This window comes from Odocoileus virginianus, chromosome 12 (genome assembly GCF_023699985.2).
Source record: "Odocoileus virginianus isolate 20LAN1187 ecotype Illinois chromosome 12, Ovbor_1.2, whole genome shotgun sequence".
Taxonomy (NCBI): domain Eukaryota; kingdom Metazoa; phylum Chordata; class Mammalia; order Artiodactyla; family Cervidae; genus Odocoileus; species Odocoileus virginianus.
In genome coordinates this window covers 11,724,888-11,741,470 of record NC_069685.1, presented here as the reverse complement: position 1 = coordinate 11,741,470, position 16,583 = coordinate 11,724,888, and positions in this window count along the sequence as shown.

The window sequence follows — 16,583 nt, the reverse complement described above, 5'->3', positions numbered from 1 at the left end:
CTCAAATAATTAAATATAGATTCAGCAGTTGGTCCGGCAAGCCCACAGACTTCCCTGGTGGTTCAGTGGTATAGAACCCACCTGCCAACGCAGAAGACATCAGTTTGATCCTTGGATTGGGAAGATCTTCTGAAGAAGGAAATGGCAACTCACTCCAATATTCTTGCCTGGGAAACCCCATGGACAGAGGAACCTGGGATGGCTACAGTCCTTGGGGTCACAAAAGAGTTGGAGGTGATAGTAACTCAACACTGGCAACAACCCAGCAATCCCACTCCCAACTATAAACTTGGAACAATTGAATATAGGGACTCAAAGTAGATATTTGTACACCTAAGTTCATAGCAGCATGATTCACAGTGGTCAAAAAGTGGAAGTAATCCCAATTTCCATTGATGATTAAATGGTGGTGTAGACATACCACGGCATATTGTTCAGCCTTAAAAAGAAAGGAAACTCTGAGAATGCTACAACATGGAGGAAGCTTAAAGACTTTATGCTAAGTGAAATAAACCTGACACAAAGGGGTAAAGGCCATGTACTTCTTATGAGCTACCTAGAGTAATCAGATTCATAGATACAGAAAACAGAATAGTGAATGCCAGGGATTGTGGGAAGGACAGAATGGGGAGGTATTTTTTTTTAATTCTATTTTTTAATTTGTTGTGGTTGTGCTGGGTCTTCATGGCTGCGGGCTTTTCTCTAGTTGTGGCAATTGGCAGCTACTCTGTAGCTGTGATATGCTGGCTTCTCACTGTGGTTTCTTCTCTTGTTGCAGAGCGCAGGCTCCAGGGTTCGGGGCCTTCAGTAGTCGTGGCTCATGGGCTCGGTAATTACGGCTCCCGGGCTCCAGAGCACAGGCTCAATAGTTACGGCATATGGGCTTAGTTGCTTCGTGGCATGTGAGAGCTTCCCGGACCAGGGACCTTCTGCATTGGCAGGCGGATTCTTTACCACTGAGTCGCCAGGGAAACCCAGGAGTTAATGTTCTTTTTAATGAGTACAGCCTCTCAGTTTGGGAGGATTTAAAAATTCTGGAGACATATCGTGGTGATGGTTGCACAACAACGTGAATATACTATTTAAGGCCACTGAACTGTACACCTAAAATTGGTTGAGATGATTGGTTTTATGTTTTATATATATATATCACTACAATAAAAAAAAAATGTAAAAAAGAAATCTAGCATTTCCACTCTCTGCTCTTTCCTCTGCCCTCTGAAGCTACACTGTGCAGGTCTGCCCTTTCACATGACCATTCCTCAAATATTGGCAGAAAGCAGTCCTGGTACCTCACAAATTCCCTTTTTACATCTTTGCAATTTTCCTCCAGAGTCCGTCCAGTCTCTCTGAGCCCTGCACCCAGGCCAGAACCTAGTGTGTGTACAAAAGGTGGGGCAGGAGGATGACCACCCCTACCCTAAAAGTAAAGTCTGGGAGGCCGCCTTTGACTCAAGTGTTTTAGGTCTTATCTCATTTTCTTTGGGGCCTCGGAGGTTGGTTCACTTATTTGCAAATGCTAGCTAACCTCAAAGGGAAAAAGCAGAAAAAAGGAGACATCCAGAACTGTTATTCCCTGATCAAGCAGTTTCAAAGCCCATCTATAAACAATGCTTTAATTTCTTTCTGGATTCTGGAACTGTGGCTTGAATGGATTTGAATTTCCACTGCAGATTAACCCACAGTTGAAAAAGTCCCCGAAGAGGGATTTCCGGGTCATCTGTGGACTTTACTGTCTAGAAGCTGCGTCCATCAGCGCCCCATTGAGGCTCAAAGGGGAGCCTGAAAGATGCTAAAACAAAACTTTTTTTCCTCTACACTTTGCCACCCACTTTCCCAGCACTTTCATTACTGAAAGATAAAGGCCGTCTAGTAAGTTTAAAAGTTAAAATTTCCAACCGGGCTCCTCCTCCCCTTTGGTATCAATAAAATCAATTGTCCCCCTTGCTGTAAAACCTTCTCTAACCCTAGAATATAGTGACTTTTAAATCTTATTTCTAATTTGCTATTTTGCCCATCTAGGAGAATGTAATAAAAAGTGACTTTCTAAAGACGCTCTGACAAAAATCCGTGAGCCCTTTTGGCCTGCCGGACTTTAAGGCATCCCAACTAATTTCCTTCTAAGAAGAAAGGCGGAAGAAAAAGCTTCCTTGCTCACACAGCCAGCTATGCAGAGGACCTTGAAAGGCCTGGGGGATGCTGGGAGCTCCCAGCTGGCCGGCTCGGGCTCCGGTTCCACTAGGTCATGTTCAATGTGAGTGTGCACAGAAGAGGAGGGAGGTGACCTCAATTGTCTCAACAGGATGTAGGACAGCACAGGGTCGAGGCAGCAAGTGGCCCAGGCCTGCGCTCTGAAGAGCTTTAAATACCACCGGTATTAGTAAATGAGCAGCTACAAGCCGTGTCGTAGACTTTATGGGTTCACAACGCGGTGTGACAAATCCTTCTTGAAATATTGGTTGTGGCTGAGGGATTCCTGAATGTGCTGGGCCTGGACGCAAGGCAGACGAGCCAGCGAGAAATGTCATTTGTCTCTCAGCCAAAGTCCATCCCCGGGTAGGGACATTATTACCTCTTACTCACTACGATGACAACAAGACACGTTCTTATGGCATTTGGATATTGCAAAGTACTTCAACTTTGTTCTAAGTTTTTCTGCTCCACAGTGAAGCAGGTGGAAGGTCAGAAGGGAAATACCAAGCTTAGACGTAGCAGCTGAGTCTCAAAATTTGGGTGGAGTTGGAAGCCCACAGGAAGCCTTCATTTCCAAAGTGGTATGCATGCCTGCGTGCTCAGTCCTGTCCGACTCTTTGCGACCCTGTGGACTGTAGCCCGCCAGGCCCCTCTGTCCATGGGGTTCTCCAGGCAAGAACGCTGGAGTGGGTTGCCGTGGCCTCTTCCAGGGGATTTACCGGCCCCTGCCCGCGATCAAACTCACATCTCCTGTGTCTTCTGCATCACAGACGGATTCTTTACCACTGAGCCACCAGGGAAGCCCTCTGAAATGGTATAGATGAATCTATTTGCAGGGCAGGAATAGAGACCCAGACGTAGGGAACGGATATGTGGACATCCACGAGAGAAGCAGGGACAAATAGGGAGATTGGGATCTGAAGAATGTGCATGGCCATGTGTAAAACAGATAGCTAGCAGGAACCTACTGTCACACAGGGAGCTCAGTTCAGGGCTCTGTGGTGACCTCGATGGATGGGATAGGGGGATGGGAGGGAAGACCAAGAGGGAGGGGATATTTGTTTTGCTTAGTTGTGGAAATAACACAGTTATACTCCCCCACCCCCCCCACCCCGCCCCGCCCTACCAAAAGAAGCTATACCTACCCACCCACCAAAAGAAGTAATTGGTTTCCATTGCTGAAAAGCTGAAAACACAATAGGAGCAATCCTATTTTTCCAGCAATGGAAACCAATTACTTCTTTTGGTGGTGGTGGGAGGGGCGGTTGGTATAGCTGTGTTATTTCCACAACTAAGAAAACAAATATCCCCCACCTCTTGGTCTTCCTCCCATCCCCCATCCCATCCATCTAGGTCACCACAGAGCCCGGAACTGAGCTCCTGTATGACACAGTAGGTTCCTGCTAGCTGTCTGTTCTACAGAAGGCGTGGACATTCTTCAGATCCCAATCTGCCAATGATGCAATTGCAGACTTCAACAAAGTGTCAAAAAATCCCCTAGCCCTGGGATTTCCACTTTGCCTCTTCTTTCCTTATTAGCAATTCATTCCTTAAGTCTCAACTTCGAGCCAGGACTCCAGACTCTACCTGCCAGTTCACTTAACCAACTTCTCTGAATTCACTTCTGGTCCTCCTTCCTCTGCTCAGACGTGCCTGGTCACAAAGTCTTGCTTTTCTTTCAGCAAGATCCGTTCTTTCCTGCATCGTAGGGCCCAAGCCTGCATCATAACAGGTTCTTCCATTAAAAATTTCAAATTAAATTTTATGACTGCATGGGTATAAGGATGAATGGATTAATGTCACATATTAAACTAGTCCCTTTGATCTGAAATTTTATGTTTCCTTTCCGATTTTAAAAGGAACTAAAACATTTTCATTGGCTCCTAAAGGAATTGTGGCCCTGTGTCTACTGGGCCTGGTGGAGAAGTCAGCCCTGAGGTCTTCGCATTTGCTGTTGCCTCTGCTAGAAGTGCTCTTCCCCCAGATAATCACGCAACCCAAAAAAACTTCATGTTCCTGCAGAAATGGCCCTTTTTTCAGAGAGGTTTTCTCCCATCACCTTATCTAAAATAGGCCCCATACCTCAGCTCCTGACAATCACTTCCATCCCTCAATCCTACTCTACTTTTCTTGTAAGCATCTGACATCATTTTAGATATTTATGTTTTACTAGTTTGTGGTCTGTCTCTCTCACTAGAATGTACTCTGTGTAAGGCTAGGTATTCCATCTCCAGGGCCCATTGTGCCAAGACTCACAGTTGAAGCTCATAAATAATTGTGAATGTTAAATGAATTTGTGCTTTCTTGATTCTAAACCCTTAATTGTCCCACCTAGAAAGAAAATTGAAAGTGGGCATTAAAGAAGGAAAAGACTTTCTTGATCAAATATCCAACCTTATGGAAGATCTTGGAAAAGCAGGAGACATGCTGGGCGCCCTCAGGCCTTCCTCCCAGGCCCTGTGCTCTGGGCTCTCCATCACCTTGTACATTCCCCTACCTCCAGGCACATCTCCTGGTTCTGTAATGACTCATGGTTGATGAAGCTGGGATTTTCATCCCTCATGCCTTCCCCTCCTCCTCTTCCTTCCCCCTCCCCCCTTATCACCTTCTTCTTCTCCTTCTCCCTTTCCTCCTCCTCCTCCTCCTTCTCTTCTTCCTCTTCCTCTCCCTCTTCTTCTTCTTCGAAAGTGAGTGTTAGTTGATCAGTCATGTCTGACTCTTTGTGACCCCATGGACTGTAGCCCACCAGGTTCCTCCTCTGTCCATGGAATCCTCATAAGAATACTGGAGTGGCTTTAATTGCATTTTATTGTGGTAAGAATACTTAACATGAGGTGTACCCTCTTAATGATTTTTTTTAAGTCTATTATACACTATTTTCCATCAACTATATCCCAATAAATTTTTTTAATGCAGTATTATTAACTATAGTTACAATGTTGTACAGCAGGTCTCTAGATCGTATTCATCTTTCTTAACTGAAACTTTATGCTGAGTATTATTACCGCCCCATTTCTCCCCTCCCCCTATTCCCAGATTCTAGCAACCACCATTCCATCATCTATGCGTTTGCCTGTTTTGGATACTACATATAAAAAGGATCATTTAATATGTGTCTTTCTGTGACTGGCTTATTTCACTCAGCATAGTAACCTCAAGGTCCATCTGTGTTGTTGCATATTGCAGAATCTCCTTTTTTAAGACTGAATAATATTGCATTGTATATATAGACCACATTTTCTTTATTCATTTATCTGCTGATGGACATATGATTTGCTTCCACATCTTGGCTATAGTGAATCATGCTTCAGTGAATATGAAGGCATGCAAACAGGTCTTTGAAATTCTGGTTTCAATTCTTTGGGAGTACATACTCAGAAATGGGATTTTGGGGTTGTACAATGGTTCCGTTTTAATTTTTTCTGGAAATGCCATACTATTTGGCATACTGGCAGCACCATTTTACAACCCTACCTCCAACATGCAAAGGTTCCAATTTCTCTGAGTCGTTGCCAACACTTGTTATATTTATATATATTATATATTTCTATAGATATATATTTTTAATAATAGCCATCCTGAGAGGTGTGAGGTGATACCTCACAGTGGCTTTGATTTGCTGATAATTAGTAACATTGATAATGTTTACATATACCCACTGGCCACTTAAGTCTTCTCACCGAAATGTCCATTAGGTCTTTAGCTTATTTTTTATCTTGGTTACTTACTTATGTTTTTGCTCATGAGTTGTAGGAATTCTTTATATATTTTGGACATGAATCCCTTGCCAGACATTCGGAAAATAGCTGCTCCCACTCTGTTGGTTGCTTTTTCACTTCATTTCTCACTTCCTTTGCTGTGCACCTCACGACTTCTAAGAACACCTGCTGAGAACTCAGTAAATGGCTGCTGAATCAAAAGTGAATGAACTGGAAAGAGAGAAAGATACAGAAGATTCTGTAAAAGTTTAAAGAACTTATACTTCAACACCAGATTGCACAGAATGAATGAGGATGGCTTCAACAAAACGGGGACGTATGTTGGCCAAAGCAAGAATCATTTAGTATGCAAAAAAGAGAGCTTGTAAACATCACAGATGTCTAGACCTGTAACTATCACAGGTCTCTGGAGTGATCTCCAAGTAGCAGGTATGACTCTTGGTTGCAAAATTCTCTCTTGAGGAAAGAGGAGACTTCGCGGCTCTTTGAAAAGCCCAGGGGTAGGTTTCCGTCGGGCTTCCCAGATTTTGAGCTCTGCCGACTCACTGGCCGTGCGGCTCCTCACCCAGGCGCAGTGGTGTCAGCTCAGGCTCCACGCTGCCGCAACTCGGAGGCGTCGCTCCAGGCTTTCTGTCCTCTCAAAGTCAGCACCCAAGGCAAGTGCGTCTCCTTCTCAGAAGTTATCGTGAGGTCTCATTGCATTTCACTGCCTGTGATTTGCCAATTTACTACTTTTGGCCAACCACAGTACCTTGGAGGAGTGTGCTGGGGCTCTTAGGACTGGGTCACCTCATGGAGTGATCCTTGGTGTGGGGAAAGGCAGTGGGAGTGTCCCAGAGCCCCGCGGAGCAGAAATGAGTGTGCTGGGGCGTCCCCAGACCACAGTTATAGGAAATAGGGTGTATGGATGCTGAGTGGCCAAAAAACAGAAGTCCATTATGCTTGGCTCCAGAAAGAGTCATGAATTGTTTCACATCAAAGGCTGAGACTTGAACTAAGAGGTTGCAGGGAAATATGAATAATATTAACCCCCCCAGGGACAACAAGAAACGATCATTAGCAACTGTGGAGGAAAAACAGATTCCTATCCTCACAATTCCAGCGCCCTGTTATGTTAGCAATTCCTATGATCTCAGGAATAAAGAGGGGGGAGTTTCATTTTATTGAAACATTAAAAAAGACACAAAACGTTAATTTAGTTTTAATGCAACTTCAGCCTTGAGACATGGATGTGGGTGTGGGTGGGGAGTGAATTACCTTTCTTCAGGGAAGGGAAGGAATCTTTCACCCAGGAGAGCTGCTGTACAGAAGGAATAGTTGGTTTCTCTACAGTTGTTTCTGACCAGATTATCTTAAGTAAGTAATTTTTGTGCCTCTGAGAAGTCGGGTCAATGCCAGATAATTTTCTACTTAACCTTAAGTGTTAGGCAAGAGAGCTTGGTAGATGTCTTATTTTATTTATTTTTTGAAATTGAAATACAGTTGATTTACAATGTTTCAGTACAACAAAGTGATTTAGTTATATATATATATATCTACCTATATATATATATAGTTTTTCCACTATAGGTTATAATAAGATATTGAATATAGTTCCCTGTGCTAAAAGTAGAATCTTCTTGTTTATCTTTTCTATATGTACTAGTGTGTATGTGTTGATCCTAGACTCCTAATTTGTCTATCCTCCTGTTTCCCTTTTGCTAACCATAAGTTTGTTTTCTCTATCTATGAGTCTATGTTCATGTTATATATGTTTGTATCATTGTTTTTAGATTCTACGTACAAGTGATATCATATATTTGTCTTTCTCTGTCTTACTTACTTCACTTAGTATGATAATCTCTAGGTCCATCCACATAGATGCAAATGGCATTTCATTCTTTTTAATTGCTGAGTAATATTCCATTATATATAATATATAAGTATATTATATATAATTATTATATATTATATAATATTATATAATAATTATATATTATATATATATATATAAAACAACTTCTTTATCCATTCAGATGTCTTATCTTACTATGTCTTATTTTATTCAGTATAGAAAGGAGACAGACACTCACCTAGGCTCCCTGGTAGCCACAGCCCACTCACACGAGCAAACTTTACTTCTTCCAGGTTTATGGTTTGGAATCAGGGGAGCAAGAGAAAGTCTATCGGTCAGAGGCCACACAGAATTGAGAGGTCCACTCACCTCTCCGCCTGCTCCGAGGAAGAAGGCCACTGAAGACCTGATCAAGCAGACAGATCCTCCCAAGTTCTCCTGTTCAGCACCATGAGTGGTGGTTACCGAGTAACTACCCTAATTGCTGTATTTTGCCTGCTGAGAGGAGCAAGAAAAACACAAAACAAAATAAATCCGACCCAGGGATTGAACCTGGATCTCCTGCATTGCGGGCAGATTTTTTACCATCTGAGTCACCAGTGAAACCTCTAACCGCCCAGCTCTCCATTTCACCCCTACTGAACACCCCAACCACCAGGCCTTAGAAGGGTCTTCAGAGGTTACATTCCAACAGCATGCTACCATACGCAGCCAAGATCCCTCAGATAGTTTCATGCTGTAAATCCCCTTTCTCTATAAAGTGCCCTTCCTGAAACTCTATGACACTGTTGTGGTTCCACTTTATCTCCCCTTGTCCCTCATCTACACATCTCTCTAAAGAGCTATTTCCTGATATTATTTTCTCCTCCCTTTTTGTTTCAATCTTTCACAAATACTTACTGAGCACCTACTACACACACCCTTTGAGGGATGGAACAGTGAATAAAACAGATAATAGCTCTGCCCTGCCTTTATGAAGATGACATTCTGAAGAGGGAATCACAGGGAGATGGAAAATAACCACAATGAAAGCAATCAAATTTATAAAGTCAGGTGCTTTGGAGGCAAAGTAGAGCTAAGGCAGTGAGGTCAGGAGACTGCTTCTCTGAGCCCCGAGCCTGTCTCCTCAACTCAGCGTTTTGCTTGGGTTTCCCTCCAGAACTGGGATCCAGTGAATGCCTCCAGGCAGAAAGTTCGGGCTCCCCTGGGCTTCCTTCTCCTAGGGGTGACAGTTGCCCATTGTCCAATGTCTGAAGATGATTCCCATGTTTTTGTCCAGTTTCCTAGTTTTTTTTATGGTGGGAGGGCTAGTCTGGTACCAGGATCCCCTGGTGGCTCAGACGCTTGTCTGCCAGCAACGCGGGAGTCCCGGGTTCGATCCCTGGGTCGGGAAGATCCCCTGGAGAAGGAAATGGCCACCCACTCCAGTACTCTTGCCTGGAAGATCCCATGCAGAGGAGGCTGGTGGGCTCCAGTCCATGGGGTCGCAAAGAGTCGGACACGACTGAGCGACTTCCCTTTCTAGTCTGGTTCCAGTGACTCTTTCATGGTCAAAAGCAGAAGTCTTCTTGCTCAAATTTCAGAGGATGGCTCTGGCTGCTGTCCTTGCTATCAGCTGATTTTTGCCCTCTCTGTCCTCATTGTTACTTTCTCATCAGTCCTAGACACCAGGTCCAGGGGACTCTTCTTAAGCCTCATCCTTCTAGTCCTTTCCATAGCATTTGATTCTACTGGTCGCCCTCTCCTTCCTGAAATCCTCTTTTCTTGTGGCTATTATGAGACTCAGAGTTACTTTTGTTTTTGTTTTTACCATCACACTTCAGTTCTCATGCTCATTTGAATGCATACGCTCTTCCCCACTTGATTGCAAGCCCCTCGAAGCAAAGATACAAAATGTTCATCTTTGTGTACCAGGCCTAGTGTAGTGCTCTTGACTTCAGCAGGGGCTCCGTAAATGCTTGTTGAGAGAATGTAAAATACAGTCATAGAAGACAGTATATGAGAAACACCCTCGGAGGGGCACAGACCTGCTTAGAGCTTTCTGCGGGTGGCCGACTTTACGTGTAGGCCCAAGTGTCGAACTTTCAACACTAAAACCCACAGTGCACTCAGCTGTTCAGTCATGTCTGATGCTTTGCAAACCCATGGACCCTGTAGCCAGACTCCTCTGACCATGGGATTCTCCAGGCAAGAATGCTGGAGTGGGTCACCATTTCCTGCTCCAGAGAATCTTCTCCAACCCAGGGATTGAACCTGGGTCTCGTGTGTCTCCTGCATTGGCAGGAGGGTTCTTTACCACCAGTGCCCATGAAACCCGAAGAGGCCTAGGCAAACCAGAGTGATGGGTCTTCTGGGAACCTCTCAACCTTGTCAAGTCATGGTACTTGGACAGTGGTTATCTTTCTGAAGCATCCTGGAGTTGATGGGTGAGACCCACTCTGGCAGAAATGGTCTGGGAGCTCTCCACTCCTCAGTCCTGCAGGGTCCGTGGGAGAGCCACAGGGCATTCCCAGCTGAGCACTCCTCCAGCCTGGCTGGGGAGGCGGGTGTACCCTCCCCACGTGGGTAACCCTGCTATTTGTAGTTGCAAGGAGGAGGAGGCGGCTGGCAGGCAGGATGGGCCTGAATTAGGAAGGCTTGCATCAGAGTCCTCATGCAGGCACTCATCACTTGTGAACGTGAGCAAGCCCCTCATCTCTCAGAGATTTAAAAATGGGGAAACAGGACTTCCCTGGCAGCCCAGTGGTTAAGAATCTGCCCACCAAGTGCAGGGGACACAGGTTCTGTCCCTGGTCTGGGAAGATTCCACATGCCATGGGCAACTAAGCCTGGTGCTGCAACTAGTGAGCCTACTTTCTAGAGCCGGTGCTCCGCAACAAGAGAAGCCACTGCAATGGGACGCCCTCGCATTGCAACTGGAGTCCCCACTCTCTGGACCTAGAGAAAGCCCTCACACAGTAATGCAGACCCAGCACAGCCAAAAGTAAAGAAAAATAAAATAAATAGATAAATAAATAAATAAATATTTCTAAAAGACTTTTAAAAATTAAAACTGGGAAAGCAATAATACCTGTTTCTTTTGTTTGTTTGTTTGTTTTTAGGTTGTGGGGATTTAAAGGAAGTTATGTGTGCAAGAACATTTCCTATACTAAATATATCACACAGGTGTTATTTCTTCTTGTTCTTGCTTCTATTACATAATACAAATATTTAGAGGAAAAGGAACTGGTTGAAAGGACAGAGCCACAGAAGAATTCAGGACAAAGACAAACAGGTGAGGTTGGAACTGGGAGGGCAGCATCTTTGCTGGGACAAGAGGGAAAAAAGAAGAGATGAAACATATTGAGCTGGGGCCAATTAACCGGGGCTGTTTAAATCCAACCACTGAACTTCTCAGGAAAATTAAAAACAATGTCGTTTGCTCAAACTTAGGTGATGCTGGAGCTGAAGGTCCCTAAAGAGTATTTGAAATGGCTCTGTTTTTCTTTTGGCCCCCCGGCATGCAAGACCTTAGTCTCCCAACCAAATATCGAACCTACATCCCTCATAGTGGAAACGCAGAGCCTTAACCACTGGACTGCCAGGGGAGACCCCCAGAATGACTCTGTTTTAGTAACACAAGTGTGGTGGTGGGTGGCAGGGGAGGGAACTGAAGATATTTGTGGGATAAGTAGAGAAAGGAGACAGCAGCCTCCCCCACCCGCCCCACTAATAGTCCTTCAAGTGGGGCAGAAGTAGCAATGTCTAAGAAGAAAAGCCACTGACTGAATATAATCAGCTTACTTTCTTCTCTTTCTTTCATTTCCTCATTTTTCTCATGCCTGTCCCCCTGCCCCCACTTTCTGTCCTTCATTGGCCATAATAGAGGCAGTTTTAAAGACATTAGTCTTGCAACTTATATTTATTGAACTCACGATTACTTTAAAAGCTTGGAAGTTGAAAGGTTTGTCCTTCTCTCTCTTTTGGAAAAAGAAATGAATAATGAGAGTGTTTTCATTTCCATGCAGCCAGTAATGATTTTTTTTTTTTTTGGTGGATCCTTTATTACCCTTGTAGTTGGGGGTAGGGGGGGGAGAATCTCCCCATCCTAAGACTATTCCTATAACAGTTAAAACATGGGGCATTAATGACTCTTCTTTACTATTCATTTACCACATTTTCAACTTTTATTTCCTGTGCAACTTTTTTCTGGAGAGACAAAAACCTCTCTTTTGACCATTTCCCACCTGATGCGAAGAACACACAATGGTTGAAAAATAAGAGAAAATGTTAGTTGCTCATTCGATCTCACGCTTTGCGACCCCATGGACTGTAGCCCACCAGGCTCCTCCATCCCTGGGATTCTCCAGGCAAGAATACTGGAGTGGGTTGCCATTCCCTTCTCCAGGGGATCTTGCTGACTCAGGGACTGAACCCAGGTTTCCTGCATTGCAGGCGGATTCTTTAAGGCTGAGCCACCAGGTAAGCACTATCCTCCCAAAGATCATCTACCTTGAAGTCTGTCCAATCAGTGCTGTTCTAGGAAGAGGAGGCTTTAAGGTTCGACAGCTGTTAAATGCCCCTGCCCCAACTCTTGGTACATTTTGAGTGGTTGTGATGATTCTCATAAATAATGCATTGATACTCATACTGTAATTTATTTTTATTAAATAAAAAAATTTTTGGAATATAGTTGCTTTACAATATCATGTTAGTTTCCACTGTACAGCAAAGTGAACCAGTTATACATATACATGTACCCCCTGTTTTTTTGATTTCGTTCCCATTTAGATCATCATTAAGTGAAGTGAAGTGAAGTCGCTCAGTCGTGTCCGACTCTTTGCAACCCCGTAGACTGTAGCCCACCAGGCTCCTCCGTCCATGGGATTCTCCAGGCAAGAATACTGGAGTGGGTTGCCATTTCCTTCTCCAGGGGATCTTCCTGACCCAGGGATCGAACCCAGGTCTCCCGCATTGCAGACAGACGCTTTAACCTCTGAGCCACCAGGGAAGCCCTGCATTGAATAGAGTTCCCTATTTGCTATGCACTAGGTCCTTATTAGTATCTATTTTATAAAGAGTAGTGTATATATGTCAATCCCAATTTTCCTGTTCATCCCACCTCCCACTTCCCCCTTGATGTGCATACATTTGCTCTCTGCATCCGTGTCTCTATCTCTGCTTTGCACATAGGTTCATCTGTACATCAGGTGTTAGCACACATATGTGGAATCTCATGGCTTCCCTGGAGGCTCAGACAGTATAGAATCTGCCTGCAGTGCGGGAGACCTGGGTTCAATCCCTGGTTTGGGAAGATCCCCTGGAGGAGGGCATGGAAACCCACTCCAGGACTCTTGCCTGGAGAATTCCATGGACAGAGGAGCCTGGCGGGCTAGAGTCCATGGGAATCGCAAAGAGTCTGACACAACTGAGTGGAATCTCATGGAATCTCACACTGTGATTTAATTTGTCCCTTTTCTTATGACCATGCCCTCACTATTATTACGAATACCTTCACACAAGCACACCTTCTTGGGTGCTTTCTTTAACATTCAGGACTACCTCACTATCTTTGGCCTCCAATAAGCTAAGGATTAACCTTCTGCCACCTCTCTGTGAAGTCTGAGCCAAGAGATCATTTCTAAAGTTGAGTTTACTTATTTGGCTTTGCTGTTTGAAGTTAATTTATGATGTAGCCCAACTAACTTATCTCCTTACCAGTGGTTTAACTTGCAAAATAGCAAGAGAATATTAATAATATAAGTCTAGAATGGTCTCAGGCTTTCAAATGCTGTATTTGTCTTTTTACCGATTCCTTTAAATATCAACCATGAAGTCAACAAGCCACTATTTGGCATTACTGGTCAATATGCATATATATCTTCATCTGAATGAGCATGTCTGATAGAGTGCATTGAGCTAGTGGACTATTTGTTAAATTCCACATTTATACAGAAATCAGTTCAAGACATTAATTATGTAGAGTTTGAAATACCCAAAGTCAGATATTTGCATAGGTCTATCCGGTTTAATCCATGGTTCTCTATCAAGGTTGAATTCCCTAGGAATTCAACTTACCAAGTAAATTCAATTTACTTGGTATCAAGATGGATGAATGTCAGAAAACTAGACTAAACTTTTGTCATTGCAGTGCATCTAATCTACCATAATATCAGTTCAGTTCAGTCCTTCAGTCGTGTCCAACTCTTTGTGACTCCATGAATTGCAGCACTCCAGGCCTCCCTGTCCATCAACAACTCCCAAAGTTTACTCAAACTCATGTCCATTGAGTCAGTGATGCCATCCAGCCATCTCATCCTCTGTCGTCCCCTTCTCCTCCTGCCCCCAATCCCTCCTAGCATCAGGGTCTTTTCCAATGAGTCAACTCTTCGCATGAGGTGGCCAAAGTATTGGAGTTTCAGCTTTAGCATCAGTTCTTCCAATGAACACCCAGGACTGATCTCCTTTAGGATGAACTGGTTGGACCTCCTTGCAGTCCAAGGGACTCTCAAGAGTCTTCTCCAACACCACAGTTCAAAAGCATCAATTCTTCAGTACTCAGCTTTCTTCACAGTCCAACTCTCACATCCATACATGACCACTGGAAAAACCATAGCCTTGACCAGTTGGACCTTTGTTGGCAAAGTACTGTCTCTGCTTTTTAATATGCTGTCTAGGTTGGTCATAACTTTCCTTCCAAGGAGTAAGTGTCTTTTAATTTCATGGCTGCAGTCACCATCTGCAGTGATTTTGGAACCCCAAAAAATAAAGTCTGACACTGTTTCCACTGTTTCCCCACCTATTTGCCATGAAGTGATGGGACCAGATGCCATGATCTTAGTTTTCTGAATGTTGGGCTTTAAGCCAACTTTTTCACTCTCCTCTTTCACTTTCATCAAGAGGCTTTTTAGTTCCTCTTCACTTTCTGCCATAAGGGTGGTGTCATCTGCATCTGTGAGGTTATTGATATTTCTCCCGGCAATCTTGATTCCAGCTTGTGCTTCTTCCAGCCTAGAGTTTCTCATGATGTACTCTGCATATAAGTTAAATAAGCAGGGTGACAATATACAGCCTTGACATTCTCCTTTTCCTATTTGGAAACATTCTGTTGTTCCATGTCCAGCATATAGGTTTCTCAAGAGACAGGTCAGGTGGTCTGGTATTCCCATCTCTTGAAGAAAATTTTCCACAGTTTATTGTGATCCATACAGTCAAAGGCTTTGGCATAGTCAATAAAACAGAAATAGATGTTTTTCTGGAACTCTCTTGCTTTTTCAATATTCCAGTGGATGTTGGCAATTTGATCTCTGGTTCCTCTGCCTTTTCTAAAACCAGCTTGAACATCTGGAAGTTCACGGTTCATGTATTGCTGAAGCCTGGCTTGGAGAATTTTGAGCATTACTTTACTAGTGTGTGAGATGAGTGCAATTGTGTGGTATTTTGCGCATTCTTTGGGATTGCCTTTCTTTGGGATTGGAATGAAAATGGACCTTTTCCAGTCCTGTGGCCAACTGCTGAGTTTTCCAAATTTGCTGGCATATTGAGTGCAGCACTTTCACAGCATCATCTATTAGGATTTGAAATAGCGCCACTGGAATTCCATCACCTCCACTAGCTTTGTTCGTAGTGACACTTTCTAAGGCCCACTTGACTTCACATTCCAGGATGTCTGGCTCTAGGTGAGTGATCACACCATCGTGATTATCTGGGTCATGAAGATCTTTTTTGAACAGCTCTTCTGTGTATTCTTGCCACCTCTTCTTAATATCTTCTGCTTCTGTTAGGTCCATACCATTTCTGTTCTTTATTGAGTCCATTTTTGCATGAAATGTTCCCTTGGTATCTCTAATTTTCTTGAAGAGATCTCTAGTCTTTCCCATTCTGTTGTTTTCCTCTATTTCTTTGCATTGATCCCTGATGAAGGCTTTCTTATCTCTCCTGGCTATTCTTTGGAACTCTGCATTCAAATGGGAATATCTTTCCTTTTCTCCTTTGCTTTTCGCTTCTCATCTTTTCACAGCTATTTGTAAGGCCTCCTCAGACAACCATTTTGCTTTTTTGCATTTCTTTTCCATAGGGATGGTCTTGATCCCTGTCTCCTGTACAATGTCACGAACCTCTGTCCATAGTTCATCAGGCACTCTGTCTATCAGATCTAGTCCCTTAAATCTATCTCTCACTTCCACTGTATAATCATAAGGGATTTGATTTAGGTCATACCTGAATGGTCTAGTGGTTTTCTCTACTTTCTTCAATTTAAGTCTGAATTTGGCAATAAGGAGTTCACGATCTGAGCCAGTCAGTTCCCAGTCTTGTTTCTGCTGACTGTATAGAGCTGCTCCATTTTTGGCTGCAAAGAATATAATCAATCTGATTTTGGTGTTGACCATCTGGTGATGTCCATGTGTAGAGTCTTCTCCTGTGTTGTTGGAAGAGGGTGTTTGCTATGACCAGTGCGTTCTCTTGGCAAAACTCTGTTAGCCTTTGCCCTGCTTCATTCTGTACTCCAAGGCCAAATTTACCTGTTACTCCAGGTGTTTCTTGACTTCCTACTTTTGCATTCCAGTCCCCTATAATGAAAAGGACATCTTTTTTGGGTATTAGTTCTAGAAGGTCTTGTAGGTCTTCATAGAACCATTCAACTTCAGCTTCTTCAGTATTACTGGTTGGAGCATAGGCTTGGATTACTGTGATATTGAATGGTTTGCCTTGGAAACGAACAGAGATCATTCTGTCATTTTTGAGATTGCATCCAAGTATTGCATTTCAGACTCTTTTGTTGACCATGATGGTTACTCCATTTCTTCTAAGGCATTCTTGCCCACAGTAGTAGATATAATGTCATCTGAGAAGACAGG